Source organism: Rhipicephalus sanguineus, chromosome 2, assembly GCF_013339695.2.
Source record: "Rhipicephalus sanguineus isolate Rsan-2018 chromosome 2, BIME_Rsan_1.4, whole genome shotgun sequence".
Lineage (NCBI taxonomy): Eukaryota > Metazoa > Arthropoda > Arachnida > Ixodida > Ixodidae > Rhipicephalus > Rhipicephalus sanguineus.
Genome location: NC_051177.1, coordinates 214,006,639 through 214,027,059, shown reverse-complemented (window position 1 = coordinate 214,027,059; position 20,421 = coordinate 214,006,639).

The window sequence follows — 20,421 nt, the reverse complement described above, 5'->3', positions numbered from 1 at the left end:
AAACGAAATTCGCCGCCGTTTTCACTGCTATTCACACTATTGCCACTTCTAGCTCTGCTTACCTGCGGATTTGTAACAATAGAATACTTAAGGAGACCTAAAAAAAGGAAAACGAATATATTTAAGTCAAATAGCAAGGTAGTTCCGTATGAAACAATCAAATGAATAAGTAACAGTTCGTTTCACGTAAGTAGAACCCAATATTCAAAAAACAAGTGATTAACCGCGCTGAATGAAACCAAAAGTATTTGGTTTGCGTTATGTGGCATCGTTATGGTATGTGTTGTACTAAGCTTAACGGGTTAATTAAATAAGGTCAATTATGCGACATTCCGACGTTTTTAATATTCACTTTAGGGCCAACTGCGCTCGACACATCGTAGAGCGAATTTAAAAACGACCCCGACGCAACTTTTTTGATAGCGGACATGCTGCGTGGTGAATAATTTTCGGGCTTTTAGAGAAAGACCGCGAAATATGAAATAAAACCACGTTCGCAGACAGTTAAAACATAAAAATAAAGCAGAGAACTATATTTAGCAGCAGGTTACAAAAGACGTTTTACAATAAACAGACGGGCGAAAAACTATGCAGGGACTAGGTAATGTATGGGATGCAAAAAAAAAAAAACGGAAGACAGCAAAGAAAGCACTTGTACTAACAATCAAATTATCATTAGAAGAACTTCTTGAGTATTTTAGCATGAAGAACAAAGATACAGTACGTCAAAGTATTTCCTGTTGCGGAAATGCTTCTTCTATGCATCTAACGTCAGCAACGATAGTGGGACGGTCGCTAGAATCTCCTTTGCAGGTAATTCGATCTGATCGCACTTTGCAAGTCAAGCTTGCGTTCAGAAGATGTTCAAATCGCTGATGTGTGAAAGACGCGAGACGCCAAGCGGCCCATTCTTGCATTCTTGAGACATTGCAACGAAGCATCACGCAAGACAACCTTCGATGGCGACAGTGTAGCGGCATCAGAATTTGTGCAAAAGACGCCGCACGCATTGGAGTACGCAGCAGTGTGCAGGGTCTATGAACAAGTGTCATGACATCAACCCAACTAAAAAGAAAGAAAACATATAGAACAAAAGGTAGGCTGCGCGTAGACGTTCGCACGCTTGTTTTTGTCGCGATCGCTCGAGCGCCATCACGTAAGGGACTCTGCTCACCAATAGGGACCCTTAAACATCATCACCTGTGCTCGCTGGAGCGCTCTGGCGGAAAGATACAAGGATGTTACTGTCGTTAGTTTTTATTCAGGTGGCTTAGTGGCAGCAATATCAGCTTGAGAACCGGAATTCCGGTCGACGTTTATTGTTTCGCATGGTGGTGTTTCTATAGCAGTATCTTGTATCTTAAGATACACGATACATTATTGATGTATCGGAAATACAGATACAGATACTCGTTTGGCAAGACGTATCGCGATACAGATACAAGATACCCAAAGAGTATCTAAGATAGTATCGAAGATACATGTATCTTCGATACTGCCCAGCACTGCCTCCACCAGTCCACAAGGGTTCCTCGAAACATCCACTGACCTATATGTCAGAGCATGAACAGTTTCTTCTACATGCAAAATGACTTTTTGTTTCAGTGCATTACAAATTCTTAAACTTGAAATGATACAATAAATGCTGCTTGTAGTACTTTATTGGAATCAAAGCAATAACATCCACAATGTCAATGTAAAATATATATTTTCATCTACGACAGAACCTATATTCATTATGGAACAGATGAAACAACACACACAATGCAACCTGAGCACTAAATCACAGCAGTAAAATAATATGAAAGTATAGTTCTAAAATTCATCACAAAGCACAGCACATACACTTCGCAATGCCAGTATGCAAGTACAATCCAAAGAGATGGCATACACAGCAGTGGCGTCGCCAGCGCCCCCCCCCCTCTGAAATTGTTTTGCTCTGGCATACAAAGCCCAAAACGACACTTGACCGCATCTGCCTGACCGGCCCCCACTTCAAGTTCCTGCCTATGCCTCTGATGCACAGAGAACCTGGTGTCCGCCTACACATGACGGCAACTCGATAAATCAATAAGGGCTTCCAACACTTCTGAGAAATGTGACTGTGCAATAGGCATGTTGGTGTACCATTTTTCTTTATATCGCATTAGTTTGCCCTCAGGCATGAAAACATGGTACACATGATTGTGCAGTTCACTTTTTGCATAAAGACGTGTGGTGTCGACCATGGATCCACCTGCCAAGGTATGTAAACACAGTCGCCTGTATTCACATATTTTTAAGAAATGTAAATTTATAAAGTTAAGCTTGGGAACATGGCATTACTTCACAACCTTATTCACCCGTATTATTATGCATAAGTAGTAGACCAATGGTTACAATATTTACACGCCAGCTAGTGCTCGGAGTTAGGCAATCACATGCTTTGAATTAAAAATTGCCTATCAATACTGGTGGTGGTTTGGCACATTAGTGCCAAGGACTGGTTAATGCCATGAACAGCTGTAAAACTGTCAAGAATCATGCTTAATAAATTAAATGAGTTTACATTCAGCATCTTTTCAAGCCATGCAAAATTTTCAAATGCACACTGTTATTGGAACGTTTGGACACAGCACCGTGCATAACACAGTGCTGCAGTCCAAATGCTGACAATCCTAAATACTGAGAGACGTACAAGATCATCAGTATAGTACACTGTAAGGCACAGGAGTGCTCGCAGAAGAGACCGTCTTGTAGACAAACAGGTGGGCCAGAACTGTTGGTGTTTTGCCAAAAGTGTTCAGTCCTCCTGAAAAAGATTTCAAGTAAAGAAGTCCATTAAGCTTTCTGCATCCATACAAAATACCAACTTGACTTCTATTACTGCAGAGTTTTCTAAAAAAGCATAAAAATACAAAATTAGGAAGCTGCCAAGTATTTTCTTGTGAGATATGCAATGACTGTGCGGCACACTTTTATTCTTGTAATGTCTAGAAAGACGCAGCTTTATGATACAGAAAGACGAGGCTCACTTGCTTGTCCATGTTTTGCTGCCAAAAAAGACAAGGTACAATAGCTAGTGTGCAGTGTTGCTTGTTGTTCGTGGAGGCAACTCCTATTAGAAAAATAATTCATTTATCCTCAAAACTTACTGCAAGTTTTTCCCAAATAAATTATTTAAAATCCTAGGCTAGACGGGACAAATAGAGATATATACTTATGAGGTATGCCACAGTGGACAGCCTCGATTTTTTATTTTACATTTAAATATAAAATTCTGCTTATGCCAAAGTAACATCTAAACGTTGTCTTTCTCACTGCACTTCTGACTAAACCAGCGCTGTACATAGCACCTGCCTATAAGCACTGCACCATCCTGCTTCTGCCAACTATGAAATGCGTGCGCATTGAAAATGTTCTATGCTGCCTACTGCTTGCTATTACCTTAAATGTCACCTAGCCAACACAAACGTACTAGACAATCAATTAATATAACTATCATGTGTATATGAATGTAAAAATTTTTTCTAACAGCGATAACTCAAATCACGAGGCGCATGCAGCCCATCCTGTGTAATGTTCACCTCTGTTCTCACATTTACTATTTGGAAAGACTAATAACTCGCAACAAGCTGGTTCAGCCTTGTGGTTTCAAGATAGAAATCAGAGCACGGAGGCAGTGCATTACCTTTCAAATTGACTTTATTAAGGGAAGGTTTTGAATAAGCACAATAGCGAAAAAATATCTGCCACTGTGAATAAAACTTACACCTAAATTTCATAGTTCAGGGCTTAAGCCTCATTTCAGCAGTTACAACCACGGTCGGCAAACTCACTCAGACTGATATCGAGACGTGAGTCTGAGGTGAGTCCAGGTGAGTAAAGTTTTTGTGATCTGATTCCGAGTGAGTTCGGTTGAGAAAAATTATGGTGAGTCTGAGTGAGTCCGGTTGAGGGAAATTTTGGTGAGTCTGAGTCTGGGTGCGCCCTTAAGGGAAAATATATTGCATCAGTGAGTTGGAGTGAGAGCCACATTTTTTGCAGACCTATGGTCCTATATAGTCAACTTCAACATTAGTATCGCTCACATTTATACTCATGTATACTCCCACCTACTTCAACGCGCCACCGCTCATACATCAGTTCTATATTTATTGATTAGAGGCGTGATTTGCGGAACTTCTTCACGGAAAGTTATTGATAACATATATCGTGTGAGTCAACTCTTTCAATGAAAAACTCACTTTGAATTGCAAACTCTGGTAACTCGTTTTTGAAGGTACGTGATCAAAAGGTGCTAAGCAGAGCACCGATTATGCGAGATATTGGTGTTAAAGAACATTGACACTATGGTAGAAAGAGCTATTTACAGGCTAACGGACTCATGAGTTGACTCACTGAGACTAAAATTGAGCCGTGAGTCTGAGCGAGTCCGAGTGAATTATATCTCGGCGAGTCTGAGTCGGAGTGAGTCCGGCTGAGAAATATTATAGCGAGTCTGAGTCCGAGTGAGTCTGGACGAGGAAAAGTTTGGTGAGTCTGAGTCCGAGTGAGCCCTAAGGGCAAGATATGTTGAGTGAGTGAGTCTGAGTGAGCTCCATGTTTTTTGCCGACCTATGGTCACAACAGGACTAACATTGGAGTCGCAAATTTGTGAACGGTTTTGCAACTGCCCAACATAAAAATAAAATTACACACCATAATAACAATGTGCTGGTGAGCTTCAATGTACTTCGATGTACATGCCACTTCATTGTTAAGGTAATGCATCACAATACTGACCATCTGAAGCAAAACGCAAAGGCGAGCTTGTGGGCGTGTAGTAGGTGAGGTTCAAGTTTAGGTATATATTTTCTGCTGAAGCAGTAAAGCTTTCTGTTGTGAGTAAGCGCTCGTGTAGTGGACTTTCTTGTCCTTGTCTTCTTAGCACTGCCATTATATAAGTACTGACCATTTCGCCAGGAACACTATGAATCTCTCACGAGACATTCAATTTCATGCTACAGGTGTCTAATATCGAGGCACTATACTGTAAATTCAATATAGTGTTAAAGGTGTGACAGAGTGTAGGTGCAGATTCTGCATACTGTATCGGATGACTTTGATAAGAGCTACCATGAAATTGGACTGAAAATAGTGGTACTCTCAAGGTTTCCAATGTATCAATGACCTGCTTTTTTAGACGCTCGCATGCATTGCACAGTTCAGAAAGTGATTCTATTTCATCACACTCTCCTAACGAGATTGCTGCTACCAACTGAGGTGCTGTGAAGCATCCAGATCAGCTTCAGGAGTTCTTATTAAGCTGCTGGCGTCCACAGCTGCACAGCGTTGCATGTGCCATCTTGAGCACCACCTGCAAAGTAAAACAAATTGTAGATTTTTTTGCAGTGACTCACTATTTCATGCTGCACTAAACAGCTGTAAAGCACACCAATACCTAATTCAGATGGTAGAAATTCAGTTTGACGTCCATGCATGAAACAATCTGTTAACTCTAAATTTATTATCCTAACGCACTCGAAATAATTCAGTACATAATACAAAACTGGCAGCGTAGATAAAGCGTTTTTCATTACTCTGGGAAAACAGATTCCACAGCTGTAAGATTTTTTCCTTGCTGCTCCTATTTTATGTTAGCATTGAAAGCGTTGCTGTGCTTCTTACGTAAAAGTGACCTTAGAGACAGACATTAAAGGCGTCATACTCTTTCCTGTTTTGTTCTTTTTCTGTAAAGTTTCTTTTGTATTATCCTTTATTCCTCGCACCTTCTTCCTCTGCACAGCATGGCCAGCCAGTTTAAGAACTGGCTAACCTGCCTGTCTTCCCATCTATTTCTTTCTTTCCTGCCTTCATTTTAAGTCTTGCTGCATTTACAAATATACACATCAAGTTCATTAGTGTAGTGTTGCCAACTGCACAAACATGCATAACCTTCACACTACAGCCAACCAAAACTGCGCTGCCTGTGTGAGACAAAAAAGCAAATATTTGCAGTCTGAAGCTGACTCTACAGCTATCATTTCGTCAAAAACACAGCATTTGAGTTTCTGATAAATTAAGTAGTTTGTCGTGTATCATGCTAATGGAAGAGCTCAAAACAAAGCATGATACAGCATGGAGTAGGTGCACAGCTGCACATCCTTTGAGAATTTGCGATAGAATCATCTGGTGACCTGCGTGTCATTGTCTACTGCTTCTGGTGCCGCACTAAACTCAATATTTACATTGATCAAGAAGCATGAAGGTACGAAGTTTAGATATGACTGACAGAAGTAAACCATAAGAAATTGTGAAAGGTGTTCTGTTCTCGCTGAACATTAGTTTTTTATAACGGTGATAATGTTTAAGGGCTGCTTAGCCTTGCTTCAAAACTTCATAATAGTCTTATGCGAGTCACATTATTTTATGATTGTCCCTCTGCCATCAGGAATGAATTGAGCTGAATTGCACTGATGTGACTGAATAAGTCTGGCACAGCTCACACATCTTCTTCTGGATGGGAATATCCGCATGAAATCCAGGAAAGTTGAAGATGTCTCCAAATATGTCACAATATTGCTACTAATTAAGTGACAATATCGTAAAATGCATGTGCTTCACCATACACGCTGTCACTTAGCAGACAACTGACGCATATTGTCATAATCATATTTTTGCAGCATAAGTTATTCGCTCTAGTCCAACCTAATGACGTAATTAGCTTATGGTATGCTGTTTTTTTTTCTTAGACACGAACAAAGTGCGCCACGCAAAATTGTTATCCAAAAGCATTCCCACTTACTAATATTACGGTTTTGGAATAGCGTACGCAAGGCCCGTAGCCCCCCGGAGGGGGGGGGGGCGAAATTCTCATGGAGGGGGGTGTTTTACCGAAAATAAATTATGAAAATAGGTGTTTTTCTAAAAAAGTAAGGGCCGCAAAGGAGGGCTCCGGAAGTTTCGCCCATCTGTTTGTCTTTAACGTGCACTGACATCGCGAGTACACAGGCGTTTAGCGTTTCGCCTCCATCGAAATGCTACCGCCGCGGCCGAGATCGAAGCCGCGACTGTCGGGACGGCAGCCGAGCACCGCAACCATCGTACACGGAGGCTGACAACAACTTAATCAAATAAAAACAAAAGTTAGCGTTAATGCACAGACGACGGAGTGATAACCACGGCCTCTCGCTTGTGTATACTCTCTGAAAGCACGCTGCCGCATTCGCGCTTTACGGCAAGCAAAGAAATTATATAGCATAAATTGTCTTTATTGAGGCGTACGCGCTCTTGGATAGACGGCGTGCGAAGCCTGTGCCTTCACAAAAGCTCTTTATACGCGAATCAGGCATCACACGTATGTGCGCGTAATGCTTATTCTATTTTGCTTTTTATTGTATTTCCACGCGACACACTGTGCAGCACTACACACCTGAGCGACGCGAAACTGAGAACACAGAAGCACCAATTACCGTTTGCATTTCCGAATGTGCCGAACCAGGTGCTGGCCGCACACGTATGCACAATGGTGCAAGCTCGCTTGAGTTTCCAGACCATCATGAAACCAACGCGCTCACAGTACGGGATGTTGCACTGCCGTCTCTAAATGCTGTTCACGTCCAGCGTCGAGATCACAGTCGCGCACACGCGGGACACGGGCACGCACTGCCGACACAGCTGACCAGTTAGGAAACTTCTATGATCGGGCAACGGAAGAAAATGGCGAAGGCAGCGAGCAGCGACGGGCGACCAGGGCGATGGGGAGACTTCGACTTCAGCACGCACGCTTCTCCTCTCTTGGTGTGTGTGTGTGTGTGTGTGTGTGTGTGTGTGTGTGTGTGTGTGTGTGTGTGTGTGTGTGTGTGTGTGTGTGTGTGTGTGTGTGTGTGTGTGTGTGTGTGTGTGTGTTTCTTTCCTCGCTGGCGCATGCGTCGTAAGGTTGCGTTATCCTGTTTCTCTCTCGGGGGCGCATGTAACAGCCATCCCGTTTAGCGGCCGCCTGAAGAAAGTCGCGTTTATACATTTTTTAACGCGACAGCGTGATAGAGCTCGTTTCGCAGAAATTCCGGTGTTGTCGGCGTCATTGGTTCTGAGTGAAAAAAGCAGCTCTGGTCATGAGCGAAAATTCGAGGGCGTTTGCACTTTGGCGTTCCTTGCGGCACTGTGTATACTTCTCCACCGAGAAGCGAAGGCAAGGTAGCGATAGTGTGCAAGGCGATAGTGTGCGTGTCTCTGTGTCCATGCGTGTGTACGAATATCGCTGTCGCGTTTTAAAGCCGAAACGTAAGAGTCCCCCTACCCTTTTTTTCTTTTTTTTTGTCGGGCTTTTTGTCCCCAGCATTTTATTGCGTACGCTGCGGCGCGCCGCCTCTAGTTAGTGTATAACTAGTACCTGACTCAGAGTGTGCGTACGTGTGAACGTTATCGCGTGCAATATTATCGCGGATTCTTTGTGCATGTCAGCTGTTTTCGTCGCGATAACTTGACGAGGAATGTATCGCCGTCACTTCTTCGATTGAGCTACTGTCAATGATATTAGACTGCACGAACTTTTCTTTACAGCTCCTTATATTTGGAGAGGTGCAAGACTAGAACAAGCTCTGAAACAAGCTCCTATATGGCAAGAGAGTAAAACAACCTTTCACTCTCGTGGGATGCAGGAGTGGAACAGGCACTTTACTCTGTCTCGCCAGGAGGAGTAAAAGGCCTTTTCACTCCTGGCAAAAGAGAGTAAAGCGCCTCCCTGTAAGAGAGTATAATGAGACCTGCGGGATTAACAAAGCTCTTTAACTCTCACTGCAGGAGTTTCAGTTCTTAGAGTGCACTACAGACAATTTCTTGTTTTTTAATTCAATAATATGTTAATTAGGATTAGTTAACTAAAATGCTAAATATTGACTTTATGCAAGAAATGCGACTTGCAAAGTTCGAGAGCGTCTTCAGAAACCCCCGTTGTATTATTTGCATAAAGAAAGTCTCACGTATACCATTTTTTCTAAGCTGCGAAGGAAGCCCGCAAAATACAAAAAAAACACCTGAGTAGCGCATTCGCGAGCAGCGAAGGTGCTGCTATCAGCCGTGGTTTGAGCGAACGATATCAGGTGCGGCCGCACTCGCCGGCTCGTTGCAGCGGTAGGCCGCTATGTTAACGGTGGTTTCTTGGCCCGTGCTGGCTACAACTTGCACCGTCACGTGCGCCAACTGGCTCACGCGGAACCAAGAAACCACATGAATCTATATACCGGGTGTGCCAGCTATCCTTAATAGCTGGGACACCCGGTATATTGATTGAAGAAGTTCAGCCTAAGCCAGCGACCGCAGCATAAAACACACAGCAACGTCACGCACAAAAATCAACCGCAGCAGCATAAACACAATCACCACGCCATGACCACGTCGTAGCAGCGCGGAGCGACGTCAGGAAAGAAAAAAAATTCGGCAGATCCCACGCACTGTGGGAATCGATGTAATGCGAAGCAGCCAGCAAAGAGCTGCATACATCGCCTTGTTTGTCTTTGAGCCAAATGAAATCATTCATGCCATGGCATCTAGTCCACCATATATCGCATGTTTGCCATGCACGCATGCATGCACAATCTAGTATACACCATGCCAATGAAACGCATATTCTGGTATATACAATGCATGACCTGTCGCTTATGTTCATCACGCACTCGTGTCGTGCCATACCAATTTTGGTATATATCCAGTTAACAAAACGGCCGGAAGCACACCATGACAGTGGCATGTAAATCATAGCGTACATGACACGCATAACATAATTCGCATGTTAAGACCTCTCATTTATGTTCGTCATACAGTCACATCGCGCAATATTAATTTTGGTGTATATCAAACGAGCGAAATGGCCGCGAGTGCACCACGAGTATAGCATGTAAATCATGCCATACATGACATGCATGTCATTATTTTCATGTTAACACGTTTCATTTACGTTCGTCATACAGTCGCTTCGCGCAATACCAATTTTGGTGTATATCAAGCTAGCGAAACGGCCACGAATGCACCATCAGCGCGGCATGTAAATCATGACATACATGGCATCATGTCACGGTTTTCATGTTACCACCCGTTATTCATGTTCGTCATACAGTCGCGCCGCGCAATGCCAATTTTCGTATATATCAAGCTAGGAAAACGGCCGCGAATGTATAATGAGTGTGGCTTTCGAATCATGTCGTACATGACCTGCATGTCATGTTTCCATGTTACCACCTCTCATTTACGTTCGTCATGCAGTCGCGTCGCGCAATACGAATTTTGGTGTATATCATGGAAGCGAAACGGCCACGAATGCGCCATGGCCATGACATGTAAATCATGTCATGCATGTCATGATGTTAATGTTACCATGTCTCATTTACGTTCGTCATACAGTCGCTGCGCGCAATACCAATTTTGGTGTACATCAAGCTAGCCAAGCGGCCGCGAATGAATCATGAGCGTGGCATGTAAATCATGACATACGTGACATGCATGTCATAGTTTTCATCTTACCAACTGTTATACATGCTCTTCATACAGTCACTTCGCGCAATACCAATTTTGGTTTATATCAATCTACTGAAACGGCCGCTAGCGCACCATGAGCGTGGCATGTAAATCAGGTTGTACATGACTTGCATGTCATGATTTTCATGTTACCACCTCTCACTTACGTTCGTCATACGGTCGTGTCGCGCAATACCAATTTTGGTGTTTATCATGCAAGCGAAATGGCCGCAAGTGCACCATGAACGAGGCATGTAAATCATGACATACATGTCATAGATGTCATGGTTTTCATGCCAGCACCTGTTATTCATGTTCTTCATACAGTCCCACAGCACAATACCAATTTTGGTGTATATCAATCTAGCGAAACGACCGCGAGTGCGCCATGAGCGTGGCATGTAAATCATGTCATACATGACATGCATGTCATGATTTTCATGTTACCACGTGTCAGTTATGTTCGTCATACAGAAATGTCTCGTCATACCAGTTTTCGTATATATCCCTTCATTTAAACGGCCGCGAGCGCCCAGAGACCATGTCATGTAAATCATGCTGCACATGACATGCGCGTCATGATTTGCATGTTAGGACCAGTCATTATGTTCGTCATGAATTCTTGTCACGTCGTACCAATTTTGGTGTATATGAAATTAACGGAACGGCCGCAAGAGCCTAAGGTCGTGGAATGTAAATCATGCTGTTCATGACATGCGTGTCATGATTTTCATGATATGACCTGTCATTTATGTTCGTAATAAGGCCATGTTATGACACACCAATTTTGGTATACATCCGATTAACGAAACGGCCAGGAGAGCACAAAGTCGTAGGCGGCTAGATAGATAGATAGATAGATAGATAGATAGATAGATAGATAGATAGATAGATAGATAGATAGATAGATAGATAGATAGATAGATAGATAGATACGCTCAAAGTCGCAGAAGTTCGCTAAGAAATGCTTCGCATTTAATATGAGAGATAGAGTGCCTCGATGCGCGCGCCCCCGCTTAAAGTGGTGTCAGCTTTTGAAAGGACAGGTGCCGCCTCCTCGGCCTTGGCGGCATCGTGACCCCCATTTTGACTCCTCCGCCGGGTCACTTCTGCGTGTCGTGCGCGCTGTTGTTAGGTCGGTGTTCGTTTCCCTCCAGTTTTATGCGCTCGCTACCGTCACCACGGCCGCGTGTTGCGTGCCGCAGTGCACCAATCATTCCAAGAACGCTAGAAGCTGAATCGTCTTCCAAGTGACCCGAAAAGAAGGCTTCTTTGGAGAGTAAAAATGAAACGCGACCAGTGGCATTCGACGAACACATAATCCATTTGCAGCAGGACTGGGCAGTATCGCGATACAAGAGTATCGCGATAGTATTTCAGAGATACTTTTGAGTGTCTGTATTTCTGTATCGAGATACATTTGAAAAATGTATTTGTATCTCAGTAGTGAAATACATTTACGATGTATCGTTTGTATCGCGATACTATGCCGGACAGGAGCATCTCGTTACATTTCTTTTTGTCGGAAATGAGTTGAGGCGTGCTTCCAAGGGGGGAATGAGGATTTTTTTGTTCGTTTGTTTCTATGCCAAGACAAGCAAAGGCGCGCCGCCGGTCGCCGACAGAAAGGGCGGCGATGGTTTCTCCTCATGCACAGAATGGCCCATGTGGTGAAGCACGCGACGCCACAGACAGCAGAATCGCGGAGGCAGTGTTGTCGGCCTCGGCCGACAAAAGTCGCTGTCTCTCAAGGTCATTGCAGCACGCCTAATTTTTTCGGGTGGAAAGCAATTACTTCGTGACCCCCCGCGTGGATACCGCCTTGGACCAGAGGCTTTGCAATGCTTCGCGCGCGTTTAGTTCTCAAAGCGGCTGCACTTCGAAAAGCAGTTCCCGTTGTCACGGCGGAAGTGACTAGAAGATGGCTATCTTCGTCGCGCTTTCAGCCACCTCTCCAGCGTGTCGGGGTGCGTTCCTAATTGATCACAAGCGTGAGACGGTCTTTTGTGGTACCAGGCTCCCCCACCGACGGAGCCGCCTTCACCTGTTCCGGCTTGCTCAAATGGGTGCTGGTAGCGTCGGTGGTGGCGACACCCTTTCGCCCCAGGCAACGTGTGCTTGCTGTAGTTTGTGATGGGGCGCTCTCAGCAGCTGTCCCTGTTTCCACGCCTGTTTAGAGAGATGGCAGGAGCGACTTGGGAGGACTTAAACCCTCTCACCCCCAAACAACGTGATTTTAGGAAGCCAATGTTTGAATTGTGCAGTTTTGACGTATTGGGTTCCATTGCGCGTAGGATATTATGACCGGCTTACATGGGCAGCGGAATCCTCACCCGCCTGGCCCGGCGCCGACCGGGCAAGACGGCTGAGGATTCCAAAGGCGGGGACCGACTTCGGCTTCTGAACAGTCAGAAGAACCCACGTGAGGGCGGAAGTGTTTCGGTATCTAGATAACCCGAGAAGAGATATCGCCACGCTGCAGGGCTTCCCGGCTTTGAAGGCGGTATTTATTCACTATAACACGAATTTGTGCTAGTCTGCAGCGGTATAGAGAGACTTTTCTTCTTTCGCGCAAGTCTTGTGCTACGGCCGAACTGACATTGTCTAGAAGACAGCCTATTTGAGATGCTCACACAGCAACCTTCTCAGCAACGCAGATCTTATGTGCAAAATAAATGCATACTTTTTTACAATTTACTGCAGTTCATTAGTGATTCGAGTGATTTGCTTAAACTGTGCTGTTTCTAGCATGGCTCATTTTGTTGTCACCCAGTATGTCTATTTCGGTGTCTAATGCTTGTTACTCTTACTGTGAAATAGTGTACTATTTATTGAGTTGATACGTGTAATCATATCATTATTACTAATTATGTACTTTGTAACCCCTTGTCTGTTTAATGTCTTAATAGCACTGAGGGTACTGTAAGTAATAAATAAATGAACTAAAAGTATCAATGTGCTGCAACTTTACTTACAACATTATGCTGCACTTATAAATGTCTTTGCAAAGTACGAGCATCCTTGAAATGAAAAAAGTATTGGAGTATCTGTATTCCGGAATACTTTTTTCGTCTTATTGCGAAAGTATCTCTGAAATATCCCGTGACGTCAAAGGCAAATCTATCTCAGTATCTGTATTTTAGGCTTCCAGTTCATGTATTTCGATATCTATATTCCGGTCCGAGTACTCTGCACAGCCCTGATTTGCAGCGTAAGTTTCCAGCCGGTATTTCGAATAGAAATGCAAGCAAAACATCTGCCGGCGTCAACCTTGCGGAAGGAAATTGACGCACTGATATCAGCTGCATACTTAAAAGGTTTTGTTTCACGTGTGCACGAATCCTGTATTTTGCTTCGTAAACATTCCTTACTGCACTTGGTTGTTCCTGTATCTGCTTTCGCTATTTTTGTCATGTGAAATGTATGATGGAATATGTTATGCCTGTTTGTCTGCAGATTATATGCTTCTTTTTTCTAATAATAAGAGTTCGTGCGAATGTACGTCCCAAACCACGATATGTTTACGACAGACGCCGTAGTGGAAATTTCTACCATCTCCAGAAATGTCTACGGAAATTTCTACCATCCCTTGTTTTTCAACGTGCTCCTAAATCTAGGTACACGGGCCTCTGGCATTTCGCCTCCATCGAATTGGGGCCGCTGCGGCCAGGACTCGATCCCGCGACTTTCGGGTCAGCAGTCGAGCGCCATAACCACCAGAAAACCACGGCGGGTTCTTATTTTCTATTTTCCTTTCCGTGATTTAAGTGTGCCTTCTATGTTGCTTGATGTCCATGTATGTTTGTGTGCAGTTAAATCTTTTTTATTCTTGACTTTCAATGTTACCTTTTCGCCTGTCTTAAACCATTACGCAGTTCTTGTTTTTTTAGTCATTCACGATCCCTGTGAAGCGGCTAGTGGCACTCCTCATCAGCAAATTCTTCCATGGAGCACTTTATTTGTGTAATTCCTTCTGTCAGCATAGCAATAATGCGCACAAATAAATGACCTGTACACTGGATATTAATAGGGCGACCGGCAGGCATTTACACACACACACACACACAAACACACACACACACACACACGCACACACACACACACACACACACACACGCGCACACACACACACACACACATTCCATTATTAAACGTAGCCCAAAAAACACGGACAAAGTAAAGTGGCAACATACACAGCGCTGTGTATGTTGCCACTTTACTTTGTCCATGTTGTGTTGCGCTACGTTTAAAAATGGTATATTACCAACTCGCCGAGCAAGACGTTCTTCTGAAGCACACAGATTCAGTGTTTAAATTCTTTGAGAAAGCATACTTTATTTATTATTTACTTATTTATAAGTAATGTAGTCCATGAAGGCTCATACAGGAGTGCGCATACAAACAGTACTCGCGAAGCGCCTATACAAAGAAGACGCGTAACAGCAAGAAGACGGTGCAGCATTGTGTACAGCAGGCACGCCATGTCAGTACCATTATATGAAACAAAGTCAAGTTGTAGAATGACTACCTCATGGAAAACCAGTTCATAAAAACCCACCGGGTCTCTTATGCATTCAGTTAAGACGACTCACGACTCGAAGGCGATAGCCATCTTCCTCTTCTTTTCAGTCGATGTATTGATACTGTCCCGCAACCGTCCGAAAGCTGTGCGCACCTAGCCTGGTTTTGCATTGCCTCCAGGATCGTAGGCACTTCACCTTGCTTTGCACTGCCTCCGTGATCTGCCCACTTTTTATCAGGCTACGATGTCATATGACGACGGCATCATGTGACGTCACGCCAAAACTTGTCACGTCGTGATGACGTCATATGGTGACGTCATCACGTGACGATGATTTTTTGCATCGCTCGTCTGCGACACCGCGGGACGCCGTAGACGCGGGATGCCGACGCCGACGGTCAAATTTTGTGTTTGATGAGGTATTTAAGGTTTTCGCATTCAAAAGACCACCGTAACCACTGTACCACCTCGGTAGTACAGTGGTTACGGTGATCGGCTGTTCACCCGAAAGTCGCGAGTTCAATCTCGGCCGCGGCGGTCGGATTTCGGTGGCGGCGAAATACTAGAGGCCCGTGTACTATGCGATGTCAGTGCAAGGTAAAGAGCACCAGATGGTCGAAATTCGTGAAGTTCTTCAATAAGGCGTGCCTCATAACCATGTCATGGTTTTTGCAAGTAAAACCCCAGATATCATCATTAATAAAAGAGACAAAAAACTACGCAGTGGATCTCCTTCACAAAATGCAAAACAGTATTGGAAACACTCAATGAACTAGTGCAGGAGTTATGTGGAATGTGGTTCCGTCGGCCAAAGAAAACGTGTTTTATGATGTTGTGCGGTCTGTCGACCTGGATGAATTGGGTGATGACGCCGTGTGAGCAGTGAAAAGTTGCATGAGTGTTTCCTGGAAGAGAAACATTCAAGTTACGTTCCAAGAAATGTCGACTGGATACGTTTGGTGAATATTCAAGGCTTTAAGTGTTCTTGACTAGTTTGTAATGCATGACATTGCATTTGTAGCACGCGATCCGTTTGTCGTGTTCCAGTTGTTTTAAGCACCATCTGAGTTATATTGTGAGTTATAGTTGATGCCAGCCGAGTGTGCATGTTTCTGTGATGCTTGTACTGCCTTGACTGAGAATTTCGTTTGTTTTATCAACTTTTGGCTCTGACTCGGTCTTTGTACCAAAACCGGCCTCTCGCTGGTGCACTCAAGAGACCTACATTTAATTGTCCGCGCTTTCGTGGTGCGTTTCGGGGGGCCGATAGGCCAGCCCATGGAATCTGCCCGGTGATTGCCACCCGATTAACGGGACGAGTGACAATTATTCTGGCGTCCGCGATAAGGACCATTTTGGTCCAAAGTAGTGAGAAAGAGCCTTGAGTCGTTGACAGTACTTTCATAATACTTATTGAGTGTTGCACTGCGTTCTCGCTAACCTTTCGGCAGAGAGTGTTTTGGTATTCAAAGTTAGGCAGATATTTTGTGCACGCGGCTAGGTTTTGTTTAACGGGTACCATGGATCTCGAGAAGTTAGTCGCCCTTGGTGAGAATCTGAGTCTTTCTGGGGCCGAACTGCGAAAGTGGGTTAGCCAAAAGAAAATAGAAGAAAGAGAGAGGGCTAAGGAAGAAAAGGCAGAGCATTAAAGCGAGAGGTTGGCGGCTGAGATGGCGAAGGAAAAAAAGCAGCACAGCTGGAAAAAAATTTCACCATCTCCCGCTAAAGGGGATCATGAGGTGATGCGAAGCCGGAGCACTTGCACGATCGCGTTCCGTTGGCGTTCGTTGGGCATGCTACCGACCTCGCGTCGTGGAACGCGAAGAGGAACACTACGCGCGTCGTGTCTTCCCTCTAGCCTGGCCGGTAATTCTCCCAAGGCGAGCGGGAACGCGGTCTACAGGCGCGCGAGAGGGGAGCCGCGTAGGAGAGGAGAGAGAGGGGGAGGGGACGCGCATGCGCTAGCGCTTATCGCGGCGCTGCACAGGAGAGAATTTCGGCATGTCGAGCCCGCATTTCAGAGGAGTCAACCGAAGCAAGCGCTGAACGTAACGCGCGCAGCGCTCTACCACTTGAAGGAGAGGAGACTAGAGCAGGAGAGTAGCGCATGCACCGCGAGAGCAGAAGCGAGAACGCAGGAGAAGCGCAAGCAGGTGCTGGTAGAGAAGTGGAGAGAGTAACGCGCAGCTGTTGGAGAGAGGGAAGGAGGAGAGTTGCGCATGCGTAGTGTGAGTGCGAACTAGCACGCCGCGGGACATACCCCCGAGCAAGAAATGCCTTTCCATCTAAAAGAGAGCTAGCAGCTGAGAGTGAGGAGGAAAAAAGAGAGGCGAAAGAGAGACAGATGCAAGCTGAGATGGCTGAGAGAGAAAGGCAACGCCAACACGAGATAGAATTCAAACGTCTCCGTTTGCAACAGCTCACAGAAACTCCCGTCCAGGCTAGCGTAGACAGCAGTGAAGGGAACATAACAGCTTATGCTTGAACCCAAGCAAAGTGCTTGTGGCATTTGAGATTTGATAAGAGGAAGTATGACCTTGATGCGTACCTGCCCAAGTTTCAGACGATTGCTAAAAGCCAAAACTGGGCAGAGCCTTAATGGGCCATTGCTTTGAGTACTTTTTTGAGTGGTGAAGCCCTCAGTGTGTACGGTAGTGTGACGCCAACCGATGCACCTAATTACGCAAACGTGAAACCTGTTTTGCTTAAGCGATTTAGATTCACGGTGGAAGGATTCCGAGATCGGTTTCGAACAGGAAAGCCAGCTGATGGCGAGAAGGCAACGCATTACGCCGCACGACTCAGCGATTATTTTGTCAGGTGGATCGAACTTTCAGAGACGGCACAGGAGTAAGGTGTGCTAAGAGGGCTTCTTATCAGAGAGCAATTTCTTACGAGTTGCCACCAGAGCCTGTCGCTGTATCTAAAAGAGAGGAGAGCTAAGTCGCTTGAGGACATGCTTGAATTGGGTGATCAATTCTTGGAAGCGCAAGGTGGCACGAATTTGGCTAAAGTCAACAAGGAGGGTCCCGAGCATTCGAAGAAATAGACACCAGAAGAAAAGAAGCATACACAGGAGAGTGTTCCACGATGCGTTTTGTGTAACCGAGTGGATCATCGCACTAGCAATTATCGCACCAACTTTACGCGTCTCAGTGTGATGAAATGCTTTAAATGTGGGCAAACTGGGCACAAGGCAGACCCATGTCGCAACGAAGCGAGTAAAGCCCACCAATCAGCCACCAAGCAACTGAAATGACAGCAAGAAGAGATCAACGGAGAGTTTATCGAGCTGAAGAGCGGGAAGAAGTTTCCTATCGTTGGTGCTGTGATGGCAACACAGCCAACAGGCATGACGAAAGGAATGCCGACGCTTAAGGGCAAAGTTGGTGGAAAGGAAGTCACGGTACTACGAGATACTGGAAGCACCATTGTTATCGTACAAAAGGAATTGGTCCGAGGCGTTGAGTTCACAGGCAATACAAACTCGGTTTGCCTCGGTTTGCCTGATCGATAGTTCAATTGGGATGCTTCCCGAAGTCATGATTGAGGTTGAGACTCCTTACTTTAGCGGGAAAGTTACTGCCCTGCGCACGAATATCCCCCTGTACGACCTTATCATTAGAAACATCGACGGAGCGCGACGGCCGAACAATCCAGAATGTTTGGGAGAAGACCCGAAGATAGAGCCCTCGTCAGCTCGGAAACCGCGAAGAGAAGGAACAGCGGAAGAGAAAGAACCATGTGAAAGATGTCGCCCGTGCTCAAGATGAAGCCGAGGTGTTGCAGGAAGTCAATTACGAGGCACCACGGTCGCTTTACCAGACGGGAAAACGTGCCGTGCACATGACGTTGCAGCGACCGCCATCATTTGAGAGTGAAATGATTACAAAGTCGGCCGCCCCGGTGCAACACCACGACAAGCAGAAGCTGACGAAGCACCGACAGCGTTCTCGCGAGCACGACGACGCCTTGTCAGGGTCGAAAGTGCCAAAGGTGGCCGAAACGCCTCCTTCCATGCCGTCGCTCGGAACAGCCCGGAAGAAAAGAAAGAAGAACGAAAAGAGAGCCAGTGGGCACCGCAAGAAGGGTCGCTGGCGCTGCACACAGGATAGGCTGTTTTGATTTATTTATTCGTTAATACTCCCAAACCTCATGGAGGGTCATAACAGAGAGGACAATACAATTACATAAAAATGTACAATGTACATAAAGTTGCGTAATATTTATCACTTCACAATGAAAACAGGTATTCCATTAAAGTAAAATTCGGAATTCAAAATAGAAATTGAAAATTCAGTGGCACTTTTCAAAACGTTTACTTTTGATTGTGTCATGCACCATAAATTAATTGGAAAGATAAGGTCCATTGGATTGGCAGACAATATTGTGGAATGGATAGCAGCAAATCTATCAAGCCGAACACAGTATGTTTCTATAAATAATTATGACTCCGATGAACTCGAAGATTACTCAGGAGTGCCGCAGGGATCTGTGCTGGGGCCATTGTTACTTCTCATTTACGTTAATGACTTCGCTGATTGCGCAGAAGAGGGAGTAAAATTACAGCTCTTCGCCGATGACTTGGTTATTTACACTTGCGTGCAAGGAACGGATGATCAGCTAAAATGATGTGCTCATTGATGCTAAAAGATAGCTCATTGATGTGACAAGCGGGGTACGGAAATTAATGTTAAGAAAACTAAATGCATGATAACTCGTGGAAAGACGATTTTTAGTTTCAATTATAGACTAATGGGAAATGACTTAGTACAGACAGACTCAGTTAAATATCTGGGCGTGACCATTACAAGAGCCATGAAATGGAATGCTCACATAGAAAACACGTGCGCAAACGCCTTCCTATCACTAGGTCTCTTGCGAAGAAAATTATCTGCGGCTCCATCGCATGTGAAATTAACAGCATATAAAATATTAGTGAGACCAAATATGGAGTACGGTAGCATTGTGTGGAACCCGCACCAAAATGAACTTGTACAGGAACTATAAAGTATACAGAATAAAGCATTAAGATTTATATCTCCTAAGTACTCTCGAAGCCAGAGCGTAACAGCACTTAGAAATCAAGCAGCACGGCCTACCCTTGCGTGTCGACGTGTAGTGGCTGCGGTGAAGGTTCTTTTAGGGGCGAAGCTCCTCTTAGTCTAACTTTGTCACGTCTCCGTTGTCCGGCGTAACCACCTTTGCAAACTGCCCACTACTTCGTCTTTGCAAACATCCCACTACGATCCATCACCCATCCATTACTTCACCGACCATAAAGCCGTTATAATGAAGGGGGAACGGAAGCCACGTCTAGATACCACTTACGATTATTAAAGTTCTTGTATAAATATTGCTACGTAGCTAACCCATCAAGAGCCAGACATTCTGCATACAGAAGACGACAAAGAGGACCGGCCTGT